The sequence below is a fragment of the Callospermophilus lateralis genome, unplaced genomic scaffold (assembly GCF_048772815.1).
Source record: "Callospermophilus lateralis isolate mCalLat2 unplaced genomic scaffold, mCalLat2.hap1 Scaffold_1272, whole genome shotgun sequence".
Lineage (NCBI taxonomy): Eukaryota > Metazoa > Chordata > Mammalia > Rodentia > Sciuridae > Callospermophilus > Callospermophilus lateralis.
This window is the reverse complement of record NW_027512453.1, coordinates 77,665-100,372: the sequence shown is the minus strand read 5'-3', so window position 1 is coordinate 100,372 and position 22,708 is coordinate 77,665. Positions and strand designations below refer to the sequence as shown.

The following is a 22,708-nucleotide window of genomic DNA, read 5'->3' as shown; positions in this document are numbered from 1 at the left end:
CATACTTAAACAAATTTTAAAAGTTATAATTGTAAATGCATCCCAAGTTTACAGACTGAAAAGGCCTAAAGGTTTTTTTTTTTTAAATATTGTTTTAGTTACAGTTGGACCCAATGCCTTTATTATTTTTTTTTACGCTAATTGGCACATTTGCTTTATTTATTTTTAAAACAAACTGGGTTTTTGAATTTTTTTCCTTTTTGTTCATTCCATCACATTGAAAAGGAGAAAAACAAAATGGTTTTGAATTCACTCAATATTTTGGACTCCTCAGATGAAGGGAACATTGCACACACACTTGGAACAGAGAGATAGAGAGGAAAGTGGACTCCCACAGGGCCACACGCACCAGATCAAAAAACTGGGATACAGTGCAAGAATTTCCCAAAATGATTGGATCATAATTACCAAAAACTCGCCATAACAACACCAAGAAACAAAAAATTTTTAAACCACACTGTTTGACTTGGGATCTTTCCTGCTTTTTTTTTTTTTAAATGTTTGCCACACAGAGAGAAAGAGGGCTAGTGGGCGGGAGAGGACAGACTCACAGACGTGAGCAGGACAGGAAGGGAAACTTCAGAGTGGAGTTGAGAGAGGGCAGGAGAGACAGGGCTCAGGAGAGGGGAGGGTGGGGACGTGGAAAGCCATTTCTTAAAGTTCAGGCATGTTCCTGGTCAGCCTCACGTTCTTCTTCTTTACCTTCATCCTGCCGGGCACTTTCCTTAGGTTTGGTTTCATCTACAGCTATCTTCTCTTCGGCTTGGCTGCTCTCGGCAGTCTCCGTCGGAGGCTGGGTTGTTGCCTTGACGGCAGCATCCTCTGCAGCAGGGGTGGTGGCAGCAGCAGCATTGACAGCAGCAGGCACATCGGCTTGTTTAGGCTCCTCCTTGGCGGGCACGTCTTCGGCCTTGGAGGACGGCGAGTTGTCAGTGGAAGCTTTAGCGGCACTTTCTGTCTCAGCAGAGCCGGCCTTCTCCTCCGAGGGGGCAGGCGCCTGGGTGGCCGCCTGCTCGGAGGCAGCATCTGGGGCGCCCTCCGCTTTCTTCTCCTCGGAAGGGGTGTCTCCTGCTTTGCCGGCCTCGTCAGCCTTGGCTGGGGCCCCTTCGGCAGCCGGGCCTTCTCCCTCCTTCTTCCCCACCCCGTCGGCAGCGGGGGCTTCCTCCTTCTTCTCATTAACTTCGGCCTCAGCAGCCTGGGCATCGCCCTTCTTCTCTCCTTTGAGCTTTTTCCTTGTTATGTGTCCACGGAAGCTAGCCTGAATTTTGGTCGCGGCCTTATGAGCTTTGTCTTCTGGTTTGATTCCATCTTGTTCAATCTTTTGGTCCTCATCATTTTTTTCCACCTGTTTGGTTCTTCTCATACAGCACAGCATGGTTGTATCGTCCCTGGCCTTCTTCCTGCCTTCTCTCCTTTCCTCCTCTCTCTTTCTTATTCCCCCCCTCTCCACCTCTTTTCTGCTCGCTTGCTCACTCGCTCTCTCGCGCTAGCGCGCTCTCTCTCCCTCCCTCCCTCTCTCTCTCTCTCTCCCTCACACACACCAGGGCAGTTAGCAGCAACTGTAAGGTCCACAGCTATTGCTCATCGCACATGCTCGCTCTCGATTTCTCTCTCTCTCTCTCTCTCTCTCTCTCTCTCTCTCTCTCTCTCTCTCTCTCTTCCTCCCTCCCTCTTCTCTCTTCTCTTCTTTTCCCTCTTTTCCCTCTTCTCCACCCGCCCCAGATCCCTGATTTTTCTTCTCTCCTGGTCTCTTTCTCAGAATTGTTCACTAGCTTTCAATGACTAATCACTTCCTGTCCCAATGCCTTTATTTTATTTATTTTTATGTGGTGCTGAGGGTGGAACCCAGCTCCTCACGCATACTTGACGAGCTCTCTACCGCTGAGCCACAAACCCAGGCCCAAGATTTTTTTCAACTCAGTTTTTTTTTCACTTTTTTAATTTAATAGGAAAAGTATTCTAAGGTTCTAAATCATAGAATTGTAGAGTTAAACAACATATCTCCATAATAATTTTTAAAAAGAAAATTTATTGATTTTGCTTTTATAAATTCATAGGAAATTAATATTATTTCATGGGTTCTGTTGAACCTGTTCAGGAATAATCACTGGCATAATTTTACAACTGCAGGGACAAGCAGTATGAGACTTTAGTGGCCCATCAGCAGTGGCTGTTTCTTTCAATGTTCATGACACTGAGTAGAGCATGACTGTGGCAGGGAAAGGCAGCACAGAGAAGAAGGCATAAGAGAGCTTTGTTTTGGTACCAGGACTGAACCCAGGAGCACTTAACCATTGAGCCACATCCTCAACCCTTTTCTATATTTTATTAGAGACAGGATCTCACTGAGTGGCTCAGGGCCTTGCTCCGTTTCTGAGGCTGGCTTTGAACTCATGATCCTCCAACCTCAGACTCCCAAAATAGAAGAGTTATTTTCCCCATTTCACAAATGGGCAGACCTGTGCAAAGACACACACACACACACACACACACACACACACACACACACACAAGTCTTGAGTGGCTTTTCTCTGGACTCTGCACTCTTGTCTCTTTTTCATGAGACATGGCTGGTGTTCAGAGCTGAGTGAAGTTCTCCCTGCTAATAGACTGGATATTCAGAGTCTCCCTTTAAACTGTCTCAGACACCTTAGTCAAAACTGACACAGTTTCATTAAAGAATTGTGAGCTCCCCATGTATCAGATTATTATCTATCACATCAGACAAAAGTGGTGTTCATAAGTATCCTGTTTTGGCTATTATTTCAGATATGGTTATCTCTTCTTTATGGCATCTGTATGTATACAAGTGCACATGTGTTTGTGTGTTGCTGTTGTTATTTTATAATATATATTAATAATATTGATATACTTCCTTAAATCAAAAAAATATTTATGGTATCCTTTTTTATAAATATTCTCATTTTTTTATTATATGATAATAATCTTTTCCTTCATTCTACCATCCATCTTCTGAACATTTTGTAAAAACTAGCTTATTTTCTGTTTTATCTGCCCTTCATTTCTTTTATTCAGATATGCACACATACAATACAGATATATATATATATATATATATATATATATATATATATATATATATATATATATAATGCTCTTTTCTCTATTAGTTTCCTAAGCACTAGACATAATATTTTTCAGTATATGGATTTCTTCATACTGGAAATCACATAATTTTAGTTTAGAATTGTCTTTATTCTTCATTATATCCTTATTGAATATCACATAATTTATTCTGCTTTTCTTCCTTCTTTTGTTTGCATATTTAGAAATACAGTATATGACAGTTAGAAACAACATTGGAATGTCTGCATCAGAGTTCTGTATTGTTGGGAGAGTAAATTCAGAATGATTTACTAGAAGAGTCATTTCTGAATGAGTGTAACTTCAAATGTAGTATTGTTTGACATTGCCAAATTTCCTTCCCCAGGCTCCACTAACTTCCAAATTCTTGCCAATGTGGTGGGTGAGAAATTACATCTAAATTTATTTTGAATTTGTATTGGAACACCTTACAAATTTAAAGTCCATTTTAATGTCTTCATGGTAAATTTCCTGTTTGCATTGATTATCTACTTTTTGCAATTATTGCCTTGCTTTTTGATGAGAGTTTTGGTAATTTTTTCAAACTTGAAAGTTCTTTTTTATATTAATGGTATTAGCCTCTGTCTTTGACATATTACAAATGTTTTTTTTTCTAGGTTTTTCAATTATCTTTAATTTTTGTTTATATGGATCTTTCCATGAAAAACTTACTTTTCTTATTGTATAGTTAACTTTACCAATTTTGAATCAAATCTATATTTTGATTTATTTGGAAAGATGTTCCATAAATGGAAGGAATTGGAGTTTCCTTGAGAATTGTATAATTTATTTGTTTGCATATGATGGGAGGAGTACATCTAATATTGTATACTTTGAAATATTTACAGCATTCTTTCCATTGAAGTCCTTTTTGATTCATTAATTTGAGTTACCACATTAATTATATCATAGAATTCTTAGGTAGTGTTTCTTTTCTCTTTCATTTTATTTCATTGTTCTGCCTATTCACTTGTGAGAATTATGGTGTGTTAACAGAGAAGCTTTAAAATACATTTTAATATCTGAGAGAGCTAATACTGTTTCTTAGCTCTTCCTTTGGGGTACTATTCTAACTATTTTTATTTGTTTATTTTAACATAGAGACTTTTGTGTGTTTGTGTGGCGGGGAGCTACTGGGGATTGAACTCAGGGGTAATCAAACACTGAGCCACATCCCCAGGCCTATTTTGTATTTTTTAAAGACAGAGTCTCACTGAGTTGCTTAGTGCTTCGATTTTGCTGAGCCAGGCTTTGAACTTACAATCTTCCTGCATCATCCACCAAAGCTGCTGGGATTACATGCTTTATATAGAGACCTTAAAATCAACTCCCTCACTTCATAAAAACCTTGTTGATATTCCCTTTAGAATCACACAAAAGTTAAAAATGATTTAGTGAGAACTAAACTTTTGAAAATATTGAAAGTGCTAAGAAAACCAAAACCAGAATCTTCATTTTTCCAGGTTATATTTCTATCCATGAGTGTCAGGTTTCATAGGAAACATGGTATAGGTTTGCAAAAAGAAAAATGGAATTACCATATTAGCTGATGCTTGAAATCTTTTCAGGGCAAGAACTATATTTCACTTGTAATGAAACACTGAAATAATGGTGGATAGAAGGGAAGAGTAGGCATCAAAGTATCATGATATCAGATCAAGGATCAACTGCATCATAGAGAAGATTTTGAAATTTTGGGAATAATTCTTTAAGAAGTGGAAAGAAATATAATTGGTAAGCAGAGGAAGGAAAAATCAGAAAGATGTAGAAAGTCATGCAAGATATAATGTCATCCCTGTTGTGTCTCCACTGGAACTCCAAAAATCCTCCATGAAAGGTCAACCAGAGTCCAAATAAAAGCCCTAAGTTTCATTCAAGTTGGCTGTTTCTAGGGAAAGGGTGCATACAGAAAAGCAGTAAAGCTCTGCTGTGGCATTGTGACTAGAGGTAACAACTATTTTCACCATAAAGAATTAATTGTGTAATATTTGAGACAGATAACCTTAAACATTACAGAATACATACATGTATTGAAACATTGTGATACCCTTTTAACATATATATATTTTTGGTATGTATCAGTTAAAAAGCAAATTTAATTTTAAACAAGCAAAATAAACATATTACCTATTTAACAATATACTTTTAAAAAAGCAAAGCAAAAAATGTAGTGATTCATAATGCAGAAACAAATGTAATGCCAAGTCAAAAATCCCATAACATTTTGTTGAAACCTTGGAGAATGCCTCATATATCTGGTCAGTGGAGGGGCAGGTAGTTTTTAAATCAATTTGAATTAGCTTGACCTGGATATATAATGACAATGAGGCCCCTCAGAGGTCATCTGGATTAAAACAGTAAACAAGAAAGTAATCAGTGACATAAATGAGTGTACACACTAACATCAAAACGGCTTTGAGGACAGCTGTGAGGGTTAACTGCAGATGCTACCTTGACTGGATGAAGGGATGTCCAGGTCTCTGATAAAGCACTATTTCTGGATTATGCTTCTGAGGTTGTTCCAGCGTAGACTAGCATTTGAATCAGTGGACTGGGTAAGGAAGGTCAGCCCTCACCCACTGTTGGGGCAACCACTATCAAATGAGTTAAGGACTCAGAATAAAGAGGAAAACTAAATGCCCCCACCTCCGCATCTCTCCAAGAGTTGGGACACCTTCTTTTCTTGCCCTTGGACATCAGAAATCCAGATTTTCCAACCTCCACACTCTGGAACTTGAATCAGAAGCCCCACAGTTTCTCAGGTCTTTGGCCTTCAAGGGTCAGTAGCTCTCATTTTTAGGCCTTCAGACATGGATTAAGCAAGGCCACTGTGTGCAGCTTCCAGATGGCCTCTTGTAAAGCTTCTCAGCCTCCAGGTCATGTAAGACCATTCATCTAATAAATTCTGTTCCATATATCTCTCTATAGCTACCTCTGTCTCTACCTCTGCCTCTCCTGTTGGTTCTATATCTCTGGAGAACCATGATCAATGCAGGGCCTTGTCCATCACTCACCAAGAATGGTTTCCTTAGGGACGTGTAGGCAAACATATATGTGAATGAAGACTTCTTTTTAAATTGAGGAAGGCCAAATTTGCAGTACGATAAGATAATTATCACTTCCAGGTGCAGAGGCACATGCCTGTGACCCCAGCAGCTTTGGAGGCTAAGGCAGGAGAATCAAAGCCAGCCTTAGCAACAGGCAATGCATTAAGCAACTCAGTGAGACCCTGTCTCTAAATAACATACAAAATAGGGCTGGGGATGTGGTTTAGTGGACAAGTGTTCCTGAGTTCAATCCCGCCCCAAAATGGATAATTATCACTAATATATTTTTAATATATGTCTGTATACATATTTATGTGCCATTTACATATATACTTAAATGGATGAATATTATATTTATGTTTACATATAACATGCATATGTTGTATATATACACATATATACTTATATGTACATATATCACCCATTGTAACCTTTTAAAATACCTACTCTTAAAAATTAGGAAATTAAAGTTAAAAGGGACAAGCTCACATCCAAAGTCATGCAGTTAGAATACAGAAAACAAAAATAAAATTTAAAATAAATTTGATTCCAGAGTGCAAGTAACTAGCCACTGTGCAGTTACATTTCAATCTGTTTCTACCTCTGGCCATATAGAGGCTCACAAACTTCAGAAGAGAATGCAGGACAAGTAAAGATGACATTTGAAGAAGAGCTATGCAGATTAAAAAAAAGGTCAAAGATGCACTAAAAAAGACATTCAGTGCTTCTCTTTTGCTGCCAAAAAATAAAAGAGCATCACCAAAAAATAAATCACATATGCATGTGACACTTGGTGTAGTGACCCTTTGAACAGCTTCTCTGTTCTACAATAACATGATCCAACAGTAGAAGGTCATCAGTCCCTACCTTTTCTATCGTCTAACAGAAGAGTTGTTCTCTTTAAAAGAACTAAAGAAAATGCATGATAAAGAAAAGAAATAAAAATTTTTGCAACATGTTTATAATTTCTGTTTTGTGCAGGAAAATAAAAAGCAGGGTGATAGTCTTTCCAAAATTTGCCTGAGTCTGACATTGTTAGCTCCAAAAGCACTGCCACAGGATCTCTTAATATTGTAATGATTAATCTCTGCTGTATAATGTCTCATTTCTTCAATGAATGTTTGTGTGCATTGCCAAGACGCAATAAAAAAAAATTAAAATAACCAAGAGAAATTTTTTTTCTGAAGAACGCTTTTAAATAACTTTCAGTCAGAACAGTGTCATCTGAAGCATTTGGGAATTACACATTGTATTGTTAATAAATAGTGTGGGTAAGATGAATTGTGTTAGCAGAGGCGATATGAGTCAGATGTATATTTCATAGTCTGAAGAAATGGCTTCCTGGGGGAGCAAGTGGGACATCCTTCATCTGTCACCACATGGGTCTTAGGGGATAAGTATCAGAAGGCCTGGAGATGGTGAGCTAGAATCACACCCACTCCCAAATTCAAATAGACTCTGACCTCTAATGGAAGGATTCCTCCACCAGACTACAAGGGTTGAGTAAAACCAGGTGTTGCCAAAATCTACTTCCCTCCTTGTCTTTGAGGGAGTCCTGTCCCAAAAATCCAATGGGGAATCTATTAGTTCTCTGTCTCTGTATCAATTGGCATGGCTCTGGACTTTATTGTGAACATCATGGTTTTATTTAGAGCATGCTGGGTTATCTAATGTGCAAAATCCAGTCACTCACGTAGAGGAGAACAGCACCAAGAAGATGAGCTCTGGGTGATGTGTGGATAGGAAACAAAGTAAGAGGGACTACAAAGAGTGCATTTCTTTCAAGGTTTGCAAACTAAGAAAGAGATGAGGTACATGAGAGGCAAGAAAGAAACTCTGAAAGCCAGTAGTGCAGAAAAGGGAGTCACCAGCACCTCAGAGGACAACTGGTGGCACTAGAGAGGCAACAGTTGATGGATACCTGATATGGCAGGAACCCAAAGATCTCAGAGAAGTGGAGTGCACAAGTGTGAAATCAGGACAGAAGAAAAAACATGGGAGTTTTTTGTATGTGGGTTTTTAAACTTTTGGCATCTAGTATATTTGAAGCACTGTATAATACATAAGCTTATAGACTAGTGAAGATTTTACAAACTAAACCCAACCAGACAAGGTAATGAGCACCACAATACCCAGAAACTCTGCTCAGGCTGTCTTCCCAAAGCTAAGTTTTTGTGTCTGGCTCCTTCCATTCAAGTTCATAAGATGCAATATGTCCCTATCATAGTAGCATCATTCCCACATAATTCATTATCATTGCTATAGTATGTGCCATTTTAAGTGGAGAACCCAGTATTTTTATCCATTCATCTACTGATTAGTTGTGTCTATTAAAAATAGAACTACAATGAACCTGCCAGCTCATGTCTTTTTCTGTAACTTTTGAACACATATTGCTTAGGTATAGAACTAAGAGTGTAACTGTCAGTAAAAACACGGAAAATATATCCAACTGGAATAGATCCACCAGTTTTCAAAGCTGTTGTTCAAAATGACCCTCCCGCTGTGAGAGTGATGAGAAATTTGATCAATATTCTGACAAAAATTTGGTATTTCTCATTTTAATATCTTAGTGATTCCAATGGTTTTATACTGATATTTATCATAGATTTAATGTGAATATTATTATTGATAAATGAGATTAAGCACTTTCCATAGTTTCGTTGACCACTAGTACATCCTTCTTTGTGAAGTGTCTAATCCCCTTTCTGTTCATTTTTCTAAACTGTGACTGTAATTTTTCTTACTGAATTTTAGGAGTTAATGATAAATGTAATTCCTTTACTCCATAGACCACAAATGTCTTCTTACTTCCTGCATTTCCATTTGAAATTTGCATCTTCTAATTGATCAAAGTTCTCAAAATCAGAATTTATTGCTGCCTTCTTGTTTGATTAATGCTTTGTCGTTGTTGAGGAAAATCTAGTCAACTCCAAGGTAATAAACATTTCCTCACATATTTTTCTTTAGAGATTTCATTTGTCTTTCTTAATTTAGGGTTGCAAAATAAAACCTGGCAGTTGTTTTTATATATGGTTTGAGGTAGGACTCCAGAAATTCATTTTTCTCCAGCATGGAAATCTAATTTGCATAACTCTCATAATGTAAAAGACCACCTTTTTCCACTTTGTTATAAATCAGGTTACAAAGTAACTGTGGATCCATTTCCAGAATCTGTGTCCCATTGTTTGTTTTTTTATATCTTTGTGCCAAAACTATGCTGTATTATTTACTATAGATTTATAAAGTCTTCATATTTGCAGTGTAAACCCATCAACTTTGTTTCTCTTCAAGGTTATCTTGGTTATACTTCTCCCTTTACATTTCAATGAAAGTTTTCTAAGGAACTGATCAATTTCTGGGAAGACTACTGGGATTTTAATTTGAATTGCATTGTATTTATAAATTAATTTTTGGAGAATTAGCATTTTTTACAGGATAGATCCTGCCAATCTATAAACAGGATCTATCTCTCATTTTATTTAAATCTTTAATTTCTCTCAGTGAGGTTCATAATTTATAGCACAGATTAAGATCTTGTGCATGTATCAGCAGAGTTGTTCCTAAGTGATTTGATTTTTATTACAAAAATGAAGTTCAGACTGTAAAGAAACCCAAAAGCCTTCAACAGGAAGATAAGCAAGCTGGGGTGCACACCTATGATGGAATAATGTTCAGTGATTACAAGAAATGATGCACTATCATTTCCTCCATGATGCTCTCACAATGAAATTAGCCAGCCACACACAGATGAAGAGGAATATTAAATGTATATTGCTAGGAACAAAAAAAAGTTAACCATAAAAATCTAATAATGTAACAGCTATCATATAAAGTTTTATAAAATTCAAAATAATTGTTACTATAAAGATAAGCATCTGTATTGGGAGAAGGGAACTCTAAAGAAGGGTTAAAAGGTCGGTCAAGGAGGACTTTGGCGAGCATGAAACTATTCTTTATAACCTTGTAAAACTGGATATATGATACTATGTATTTTGTGAAACTCATAAATTTTGCCACACAAACAGTAAGCCTTGATGTTTTCATAGGAGTTTTAAAAATCATGATGAGGTCGGGGATCCCAAGACGGAATGGAATAAGTAATAAAACAATTTAACTCTATTATAAATGTATGAAATGATTTCATTGAAAAAAGTGGGAAAAAGATGATAATCTAAGTAGCTTTTGAACTGAGATTGTGTGATAGTGAAGGCGAAAGAAACCATACTTAGGTACCACATTCTAACACACACAGTTGTTCCTCATGGAGGTGTTGAGTAACTTTTTTTTTCAGTACTGGGAATTGAACCCAGGAGTACTGTACCAGTAAGCTACATCCACAGCTCCTTTTATTTATTCATTTATTTATTTTATTTCAACAAAGGCTTTCACAAATTTGGTGAGGTTGGCCTTGAACTTGCAATTCTGCCTTAGTCCCCAACTGCTTGGATTACAGGTACACACCGCACCTAGATGTAGGTCAAGTACACTTAAAACTACAGGTATTTACTATAATTAGACAGTTAAAGAAAAGTAGGAATCATATTTCTTACTGTTGAAGTGGGAATTTCCAGATAACCAAGAATTGAAGAAGCTAGAATTACTTAAGTGGTAATCCAGTGGAGCTAGAGACATCAGGATGAACTCATGTTTAGATTAATATCATTACAGATGTTTGCATATTGAACTATTTCCAGATAATAGGTGTGCACACACTATTTCTTTGCTCTATCAGCTTACAGGACCTATTAGCAGCATTTCAGAATAAAAAGCCTGGCAATTAGGCAGAACTTGGTTTCTAATACCATGTCCAAAGAGAAATGGCTCATTATATGATGAATCAGGAAATAGAAATATAAAGATGAACCTAGAGCACCTTGTAGTATTCTAAACTACAAGAAAAAATAACCCAAACATAGCAATGGTAATGAATGTGAAAACAGAAAACAGAAACCAATTGAAAAGGGGTCCAACGATCAAAGCTAGAACAAGATGAGCAACAAAATAAAAATACTATTGAAGAATAACCTAAAGGATAAAATAGCCATGGTTCCATAGTGAGATACAAAAATGAATGAATAAATAAATGGGAGAGAAGAGAGAAACCTAGTCTGCAGAAAAAATCCAAATAATTTACACATATACACTGTCTTCAAAGAGGTTGAACACAAGTCCCCACTCTTCAAATGTGATCCACAAATAGTAACCTTCTTCCAAAGAGTATAGTATGGGAAGAGGAGAGGAGAAAATGAGAGCAACTTTACAATTGGAAACCTGACCAGCACTACTTCAGCCAGATGATCATACATCAACATCAAAGTCATGCAATAATATTCCTCTTACATATAACATGATGAGACTATCACTTCATCTCTATGTCGCAGTCTGGCTGGGCACAAATCACGAGCCACTGAAGCAGGAACAAACTTTATTTCTGAACTCCACCAGCACACTCCACACACGCTCTCCGGGAACTCTCCCGAACGCCACCCACGTGGCTCCTCCAGGAACCACCAACCGGAAATCCCTCCTCTGGCACTTCCCCAACCAATATGAACTCTCCGGGAATACCCGAGAGAACTCCAAAGTAGCAGGCCTAGGCGGACAGCAGGGGTCTAATATACACAGCTTAACATAACCATTATCATCTCAATGGCTTGCTGGCATCACCTCTCAACCACTCCATTATGGCAAAAATGCCATGGGTCATTCGGACTGGGCTATGGCTCTCAGCATCTCTATGTGTTTTGCCTTCCTCAAAACTCATAACCTCAGTCTAATCATGATAAAAGCATTAAACATCTCCAAATCAATAGACTTTATACAAAATAGCTGACCAGGACTCCTCAATTGTCAAAGAAAGTCCAGAGAATGTTTGCTGCCGAGAGAAGCCTAAGGAGGAATGACAAATATACATAAAGTAATATGTTACACTGGATAGGAATCTAAAACAAAACAACAAAAAATTAAAGTAGTTTTAAAAAGCAAGGAAATCTGTTGGGGCCATAGTTCAGTGGTAGAGGGCTTGTCTGGCATGTGTGGGGCACTGTGTTCGATCCTCAGTACCACATAAAAATAAATAAAATAAAGGTCCATCAAAAAGTAAAGAAATCGGAGTAAGAGGTAGACTTTAATTAATCTAATTGTTGTAATGTTGGCTCATTAATTGTAACAAAATATATCACACCAATGTTAATAATAACAGAGGAAAGTTGTATAGAGGAATTTTTTATTATTTTTGTAATTCTAAAACATATAAAATAAAATTTTACTTAAAAATGAATTTGAGCCTTTTTATTCTTTTTTCTTATTTTTTGCTATTGAATAAGTTGTATGCTTTTACAGTTACATTGAATCCAGGGATCTCATTTAATTCTCTTATTACATTTAATATTTTTTTAAGATTTGTTTTTAGATTTTCTTGGCATGAAACTCAAATCATTTGAGAATAATGACAGTTTTATTTCCTCTATACCAATGATATACCTTCTCCTTCATTTGTTTGTCTTAGGACTTGCATCAGAAAGTTCAGTCCAGCTTTGCAATTTCCTTTTCTGCAATGTCCTTGTCATATATTGGAATCATAATTATGCTGGCCTCAAAAAAAAGTTTGGAATTTGCCTTTCTTTTATAATGCAATGGAAATACTTATTTAAGATTAGTGATACTCTTTTCTTAAATATTTGTTAGAAATTTTTTTATTTATTTTTATTATTGGTTGTTCAAAACATTACAGAGCTCTTGACATATCATATTTCATGCATTAGATTCAAGTGGGTTATGAACTCCCATTTGTTAGAAAATTTCACCAGCAAATTCATGTGGGTTTGGGGTTTCTTTTGTGAAAGTATATTTTTTTTAAATAGCATCCTTAATTTCATTAACAAAGGCAAGAATCTTCTATGTTCTTTTTATTTGCTGTAAAATTTACATAGTTTTATGTTTTTGATTATTCACTTTGCCTCAATCAACATGTTAAATACATTGGCATAATTTTTCATTACAAAAGATTTTTTTCCTTTTATTCCTGTGCAATCTGTAGTAATGTTCCCTTCTTTTCATTCTGAAAGAATGGTAAAGCAATAAAGAATAAACATAATAGGAAATAAAAATGTAAATATAAAAGTATTGAATATCTGCAGCCTTGAAAATTGCAAAATCTTGAGAGTCGTATAACAAGCTAAAATGTATAATATAATTGCCAAAAAAAGGTACAAGAGAGTTAAATGTATTTCTAGCTTTATATAATTTTCAAATTGTTTGAGACATGGTAAAAGTATTAACCAAAGATAGACTATAACAGTGAAATTTGGATTTTAATAAATATTTTCAGGTAACATGCAATGAGACCAGTACTTAAAAAAAAATTTAAATAGGTGATCAAGCAAAAGAAAGTAATAAATGAAAAAATAAATAATTTTTAAAATTTCAAGATGATCATCATAATACCAGATATGTCAACATTGACCTTAAATGTAAATTAAATAAGGTTTACAAATGAAAAACAAGGTTATCAAACCAGACCATACATCTATCATTGCATAAGTGAACATTTAAATCTTAAAAGATTAGATTAAAGTATAAAAGGATAGGAAAATTTATATGCCAACAAAGAACCTTAAAAGAAATATGGTCTGATTATATTAATATTAGGTAAATGATATGTTTTTAAAATGTATAGAAAAATACAAAGAAAAGGAAGATTCATGAGGAAAAAGATCATTTTACAAGACAATATTGTGATTATAAATTCAAATGCACATAATAATATGTGTGTGTATATATATATATATATATATATATATATATATATATATATATCTTAATAAAAATGTAAACTCTACCAAAAATGCTATTAAGAAAACATATACCGACAGAATGTGAGAAAATATTTGAAAAAGTGTGTGAACACATATACACACTTTTATATAAAATAAATGACTTGTAATTGGAATGTAAGAACTCAATAAGAGAAACAAATGAAAAGTATAAAAATTGAAAAGATCCCTCACCAAATATGCTATATAATCAGCAAATAAGCACAAGAGCACAATCCAAACCTTCAATAGCTATTAATGAGTTGAAAGTTAAAATCATAATTCTAACACGTATGACAGCTAAAGAAAATAAAATGAGTATGTCAAAGAGACATACTGTCATACTACATTCCCATGTTTACTGCAGCATTTTTCTCAATATCCAATATCTAGAATCAACCTAAATTCCTATCAACTGATGAATGAACCAAGAAAATAGAGACAGGCATATTGTTCATCCACGAAAAAGATGAAAATCCAGGCGTTTTTGACAATATAGATGAAACTAGAGGACATTATGCCAAGTGAAACAAGCCAGGTATATAAAGACAAAAATAACATGATCTTACTTACATATGGGATGTTAAATAGTTGATCCTATAGAAGTTAAGAATAGAATTGTGGCTACTAGAGGCTAGAGTGGTTAGGAGGAAGAGAATTCTGGGGAGATGCTGGTCAATGCATAGATAATTACAGTTAGGTAGAGGGAATAAGTTCAAGTGATCTATGAGCTAGCATGGATATAGTTAATTACAACATATATTCTTGAAAATGAAAAAGGAATGAATATTAACTGTTCTTGAGACATGATAACTATATGAGATAACAATGCATTTCCTAAGTAGCTGTATGTAAAGATTATGCAATGCATGTTTACATCAAAACATCATGCTATATATAATAAATCAACACATACACACACACACACACACACACACACACATATATATATATATACATATATATACACATACATATATACAAAGCCATAAAACAAAATGAGCAATAAATTAAATTCATTGAAAATATAAAGAAATGAACTAATAAACACCCAACAGTATAGATAAATCTTAACGTATGATACTCTGGGGGAAAAGCAGACAAAAAAGAGTACATGATTTATAATTACATTTACATAAAGTTATTAAAATGTTAACAAAACCCTAGAGCTTACTTGATACTTTATAATATAAGACTGAATATTTCCTTGATAATATCATGAATATGGCAAGGGTGCCCTCTCCCATCACTTCTATTCAGTATTGTCCTAGAGAGCTTAGAAAAGGCAAGAGAAGGGAAAAACATATATATAGTTATATATATAGTTGTATATGTGGTTTTTTTTGTCTCACCTTGGAAAATTGGGCTTCTAATACAATAGAGAGCTGCTGTATTAGTCTCCAATGCATCATTGCCAGTGATAGGTGGGTTGATTCCCAATTCTACTTTCTGTTCTCCGCACCTACATGTTTTACCGAGTACGAAAATTATATAATGGCTTTTTTTTTCTGAAGGTATGAACCAAATTTTAAATAAAACCACCTTAACCTTTCAGAGAGTCATCAAGATCTGGTGCCTTAGATATGTTTTTATGAGAAAATTTCAACAATGTACTAACTGGTAACATCTGAGAAATATGGTATAGAGTAGGATGGGTGGATTCCATGGCCATTTATATTTCTCATATCTCCTTCTTGGGAGATGAATGTCCTGATACTCAGCACATAATGGGAAGATCCATTCATGAATTCACTTGATATGCTGTGGTTAGGTATTTAATATATATAAGATTAGGTAGCATAGAAGATGTTTTTTCATTTACTCAATCCATTAATATGTACATTCCTACTTCCTTTATCCATTCATCTGATTAAGTGTAATTTGCACCACAAACTAATCCTATGTAGATAGCTTCATATGTGCTCATCTGGGTAAACCACAAAAATTAAGATACAGACTGCTTCCAGAACTCCAGAAAATCTCCCATGTTCATTTAAAGTCCATATGTCCACAGAGGTAATATTCTTGAGTTAAACATATCTTATTTTAACCTGCTTCTTGAGAATAATTTAGGCAAAATGATGTATAGGATTCTATACATCAGAAATTCTATACATCAAATTGATGTATAGGATTCTATACTAAGGACTGTTTCTGGCTTCTTTGGCTAAATATAAAATTTTGTGAATTTTTTTCATGTTAGATGTGTATCACTAATTTGTTATTTTTATTAATATATTATAATTATCCTCCTAATGTGGATGAACATTTATAATATTTTTTGATTTGTGGCCACTATGCATAAAGGTATATTTTATTTTATTTATTTCCTCATTTCTCTTGGGTATGTTCTCAGGAGTGAAAATGCTGGGCTAGGGTATTGGTCTATATTTACCTTTAATGAATTGTACACAATAGTTTGCACAATGGGTGAAGTAATTGACACTCCCAGCAGTACTTGAAGTTTCTAGTTTCTCCCATTTCTGCCAGCAATGGCATTCAAGTCTCTATTTTATTCTCCTGCCATATGCCATTATGCTGACCTAGGGCATTTCTAGGATAAGTAGTGATGTTGAGCAATTTTGAAATACTCATTGGATATTTGGTTACCTTCCTTTGTGAAAAAGTTGTCAAAATCCTTCCCAAGTTTTAATTAGATTGTTTGGGAGGTCTTATTACTAGCGTTTGAATTATTTATATATTCTGAATATAGGTGTTGCCAAGATATGTTGTGTGGTCAAACATATTCTGTAAATCTGTAGTATGCCTCTTCACTTTTAAAGATGTACTTTGATAAATGTTCTTTTGTTTTTTAAAATGTCTTTATTTATTTATTTATTTATTTTTATATGGTGCTGAGGATTGAACTCAGGGCCTCACACATGCAAAACAAGCGCTCTACCACTGAGCCATGGCTCCAGCCTTTGATAAATGTTCTTAATAGATTTTATTAAGTTTAAGAATGATTATTTATCAAAATACATTCTTAAGACTGAAAAAGCAAACCATAGACACTGTAGACTATTTGAATGTTTTATTTCCCCATTTCGATGAATTATATTCTCCCAGCCCTCTCTCCTTTCTTTCCCTCCTTTCCTATTTCTTCTTTTAAAGATTTTATAGGGTTGAGTTATTTTGTCCTTTCAAAAAATAAACTTGATTTTGTTGATTTATCCAAGGAATCTTTTTTAAAGGTAGGGGATAGTGCATTCCATTGTGCCTTTAATTTGTAGTTTTCTAATGACTAATGCTGTTGCCCACATTTTAATGTGCTTATTGGCTATTTTATATCTTATTTTGTGAAGTATTCATTTGGTTATTTTTCACATAATATTATTTTATAGATTGATTTTAATGTAAAATTGGGTTGCTCTTATTTTAAGAATATTTGACGAGTATACACATCTTGGATATGTATCCTTTGTCATTTTCTATGCAAGAATGAGTTCACTATACATTTTCTTCAGAGTGTATTTTCATGAAAAAAAATTTTAACTGCATATTGCTTGTAATTTTACTTTTATGATTATTTCTTTTTCCTGTCTTTTATAGTTTGGTTGTGAGGTGTCCTTCAAAAGCTAATGTGTGAGAGAGTGCAAAAAGTTTCAGTGAAGTGATTGGGTTGTGAGAGTCTCAACCTAATCAGTGAATCGATCCCCTGGTGGGATTAATTGAGCAGTGACTGAAGGCCTCTGGGATATGGCTGGAGGAGGTGGGGCATTGGGGCCTGGCCTTGGGGTATATATTTGTATCTAGCAGTGGAGTCTCTCTCTGATTCCTGATCATGGCTGCTTCCCTCTGCCACACTCACCCATGAGGTTCAGCCCCACCTCCAGTCCCTAGAAATGGAGCCTGTTGTCTGTGGATTAAGAGCTCTGAAACTGTGAGCTCCCAAGTAAAATCTTCCTCCTCTGCAGTTGTTCTGGTAGGTTCCTTTAGTCACAGTGGTGGGAAAGCTTTGATTAAAACATTGTTTAAAAATACCTAAGGTAAACCCCAAACTATAAATATATCTTTTGGTTGTTGATAATGTTTAAAATGCTCTATGGTGTTTCACAGTTAAATCTATTGATTTCTTAAAGTCTGGTAGGAAACATGGTTGGAGTTTCATGTTTTTCTCAGGTAAACATAATGCACCATTTCTGAAAAGGCTCTCCCTTCTACTTCCACTTAGCAGATTTGTAAAATAGCAAGGTACTCTGTTAAGTGTATGTTCATTTCTAAACCACATTCTGTTCTGTTTGTTTACTATCAGTTTTTACTTCAGTGTCAACAAATATCACTTACAGTAGCTCTTTATTCAGTACTAAAACCTTTTAACTTTGACATTTCCTCAGGATTGCGCTACATATTCTGGGCCCTATGTATTTCCTTATATATTTTCTAGTAAGTTGTCCGAATTCTACAAAAATTTCTGCTGAGATTTTGATTTTGATTTTGATTATAGATCAGTTTAGGGACAATTAAAAACTAAAATAATGAGTATTGGGCTGTGGTAGAGCACTTATCTTGTACTTACATGTGCAAGACCCTAGGTTTTATTGTTAAGATCACACACACACACACACACACACACACACACACACACACACACAAATGTGTCTTTGAATTTATGAGCCCAGTCTATATCTCCACTTATTTCGGATTTTTAAATTTTTAATTTTCAATCAGTAGTGTTTTATAGTTTTATTTCTAGAAGTCTAGTCAAATTTGGTAAATTTAATCTTTAGCAGAGCACAATAGTAAACACCTATAATCCCAAGGTGTTCAGGAGGCTTGGGGAGGAGGATTGCAAGTTTGAGCCCAGCCTGTACTACTTAGCAAGACCATGCCTTGAAGTAAAAACAACAACAAAAGCATTACTGTATATAAGCACATAATTTGTAACTGCATATTCTATAAGCTGACTTCTAAAGTTTATCAGTAATCAATTACATGATAGGCCAAGTACTGTTTTTCTTTCTTCTTTGTTTTGGGGGTAAGTAACACTAAGCCATATTTCCAGTCCGCCCCCACCCAACCGCCTTTTTTTTTTTTTTTGGTTTTTTATTTAGAGACAGACTCTCATTGAATTGCTTAGTGCCTCACTTTTGCTGAGGCTGAATTTGAACTCAAGGTGCTCCTGCCTCAGCCTCCTGAGCCTCTGGAATTACAGGTGTGCCCCCATGGCACCCAGCAAGCACTGTTTTGCTTTGGAATGTTGGGGACTATATAATCCTGAAGCTGGAGTTTAAAATCATTCAGCATTCATCTTAGGAGGACCAGAAACCACATCCCAAGATACCCCCTGAACCCCAGCACCTCACGGGTTGACTGCACTTGGCTAAGTCACACATTTCTGCCAGGGACAAGGGGTGGGCGGGTGGGTACATCTCTTTCCTCATCACTGCCATTGTTCTCTACCTAAAAGTCCAGGGTTCCCTCACAAACAATGTCAGCCAGCCAACTGGACGCCAGGGCATTCACGTTGTCACGACACATGTCAATCACTGTTTGTTAACATCTTCATTTAAAAAGGACGGTTGTCAAGGCTAACCAGGGCTGCCAGGGGTGCTGTGGCACATAAGGGGGTACATCTGCGTGCATGAGGATCACGTCCCACTCTGTCCTGCTACATTCACAAAACCTGCCCTCCCAAGTGTCACAGTCACACAGCCAGAGAATTTGTGGAGCTGGAGAGACTCCTCCCATAGGAAATGGGACAAAATAACTCCCTGGAGGGCAAGTGGTCTGCCCCGCAGTTCCTGAGCATCACTTCCTGGCTCACTGGTCAAGGCCCTAAACCTCTGGTTTTGTTCTGGTTACCACTTCTACGCTCTTTTTTTCCCCTATTTAGGGGACATCTAGGAGTCTCTGAGTTTAGGCTAGTGGAATGCATTCAAGAGGGGGCTACAGTTAGGCAAAGAAATTACCCTGTTTTCAGGATCATCAAAGATGTGATGGTATTAGCTTGCAGCCTGTGCCCACACGGTCAGAAGTAAAACAATTAGTAATAAGGCCCAACGTGATTCAATTACAAATTCTTATTACCCAAACAAGTCTCCAGAAAGAGAACAGTCATGCCAGTGGTGTATTAGATTTCATGCCCAAATGCACACTGGCTAAGGCACAGGACAAGGTTTTCAAAGAAAGGTGACCACAGGCTGTTTAAAGCCTTCATTAGACACAGACACACAGCTTTGGGGAGGTGAGGGGCTGCAGTCCATACTACTTACAGGTCTGCCCCGCACAGTGGGTGTGACTGCAGCAGGAAAGTGTTTCTTTACTTACCAATTGATCTGCAGGGACAGTGCTCCTTTTGGAAAAACCATCTGGATTCAAAATCATAAAAATGATCCCCCAAAACTGCATATGTTTAAATGTCAACAGTATATAGCAACTTCCAGAAGCACAAATGAAAAGCTATCTTTCCTACTACGGTTTTTGGAGTTACTTAGTGGTCACAATAGGCTTAAATTTGTGGTTTGTGACAGTGGTTTAATTGTCAGGAGAACCATCTTGCTGTTCATAAAATCACACAGAAGGAGATCTAATTAGATTTCTAGATTTCTCCTGCCTCTAAGCATTCCTGATGCTTTTTATTCTCTTGTTCAGGAAGTCAAATTTTAAAATAAATTATAATGGAAATGTTCCCAAAAAACACTTCCTACTGGAAGCTATCAGACAAGAAAATAAATTGCTCAGGAAAACTCTTATTCAGGCAAGACTTGGTTGACTTATGAACTCTCCCATAACTTCACAACCTCTAGGCAACTACTAAGGTCCCTAAAAAAGCAGAGGGCAAATACACCTACTGGACAGTTTGCTCCCTGAGGAGCTCTGTCCTGTTCTCTTTGGTTCCACACAATCTCTGATTCAAAAGCTACCTCATCAATAAAGGAATGAATAATCTGATTATTAATTCAAAACAGTTGTTGAGTACCCATTCTGCCAAGTACTGGAGATACAGAGATGAGTAAAACAAGGTTCTTTTTGATTTTTGCCAGAAATGTTTTCCATTCATTTTAAAACTGAAATCTACACAGTACATGAAGCAGCAAACTTCACCTTACACAAATTGCATCACAACTATCAAAAAAGTACAAATGAGCTCTGGGCTCCTCCCATGACCTTCTACCAGGATGACAGTGAGCCCCTTCACTCAGTAGATGGTTTCTGGCTAAGTGTTTCCAAAGGTCCAAGAGGAAAAAAATTAAAGCAGCATTTCTTTTAAATGCCAAGGAGAAAATACGGGGTAACTTGTTTTTTGTTTTGTTTGTGTTTTTATTTGTTTTGTTGTTTTTGTTTTTGTTTTGATTACTGGTTCAGTAATCACAGGGAACTGAGGTAACCCTGAGACCTCAACAGCTAAGAGATTTCAACAAAACCCATGCAAACAAGAACATAGACACTCACCCCATTACCTCCACCAAATGTACTAGGGCCATCACCAAAACAGAATTCTCAGCCACTCAACACTCCTTCATGCTTTCCCATCACAGTGCATCTGCTTGCATTGGATGTAGGATCCAAGTATATTGCCCCTGCGATGGAGTTAGCTGACCTGAGCACAGGACTGACCCAGCAAAGACAGATTCTCATCCAGTGCTAGGAGCTGCACTGAGCTCCCCTCTGTGAGGTTCCTGCAAGGGAGAACTTCAGGGATGGAAGTCACCTGGACTAGATGAGTGATCTACATGGATGAATCATGAACCTCCTGAGCTTTGACCATCTCTGAACAGGGAGGGTGATGGCATCTCCTTCAAGGGGTGTCTAGTCACTTCTGCTCAGAGCCCAGTGTAGGTGCTCAGTTGGGTCTACCCTGGCCTGCATTCCTTCCACCCTGCATGAACCTTGGCAGATGGGAGTAGGTGAGCCAGATGAAGACAGCTGCTATTTACAGAAAACTTCATCAAGCAGATCAGCAACACAATGACAGCTCTGGAAAAATACCCAAGAAGAACACAACCTGGCTGTAGACTAACCCAGCCAAACCAGGTGTCAGATCAGTCTCTCTCCTGGGAAGGGAACTTTTTATCACATCCTGGTGATGTTCACAGCACACACACCCAGCCCCACTGTACTCCACCCACATACAAAACCCTTGGCAGGAGCCACCACTGATTGGCAATCTTAAAATAAATCATTGGTGGTAGGCAGAATAGTGGCCCCACAGAAATATCCTTGTCCTAATCCCCAGAACCTGTGACTACACTGGGAGACATTGCAAAAGGCAATGAAGATGGCAGGTGGAGGCAAAATTGCTTATCAGTTAACAGTTAATCTAGATCCTCCTGGATTATCAGGAGACCCCAGTGTAATCTCAATGATCCTTAAAAGCCAAAGAGGGAGGTGGAAGAGAGAACAGAGAGATGTCAGCATGAGAAGCACTCAACTTCACGTTGAGGCTTTGAAAAGAGAGGAAGGCACCACAAGCCAAAGAATGCAGGCAGCCTCTAGGAGCCAGAAATGGCAAGGGGAAAGATTCTCCTCTAGAGCCCACAGCAGGGACGCAGCCCTGCCAACACTGGGTTTTAGCTCAGTAAGATCCATTTTGAACTACTTGACTCTAAAACTGTAAAATGATAAATGTGGGCAGTTTTAAGCCACTAAGTTTGTGGAAACTTTCTATAGCAGCTAACCAGAAATTAACATCCTATGCTGTACGATCGAGATTGCATTAAACCCCATGGATTCTGCATGGAAGCCATTTCCTCACACATCCTCCTTTTCCAGAAGGGTCTCTGCTCTTCTGAACTT

General features: G+C 36.7%; 1 pseudogene; it reads right to left on the bottom strand.

The window, feature by feature from the left end:
* Positions 1-661: 661 nt before the first annotated feature.
* On the bottom strand, positions 662-1,375 carry LOC143386481 (neuromodulin pseudogene; annotated as a pseudogene).
* Positions 1,376-22,708: the final 21,333 nt, after the last annotated feature.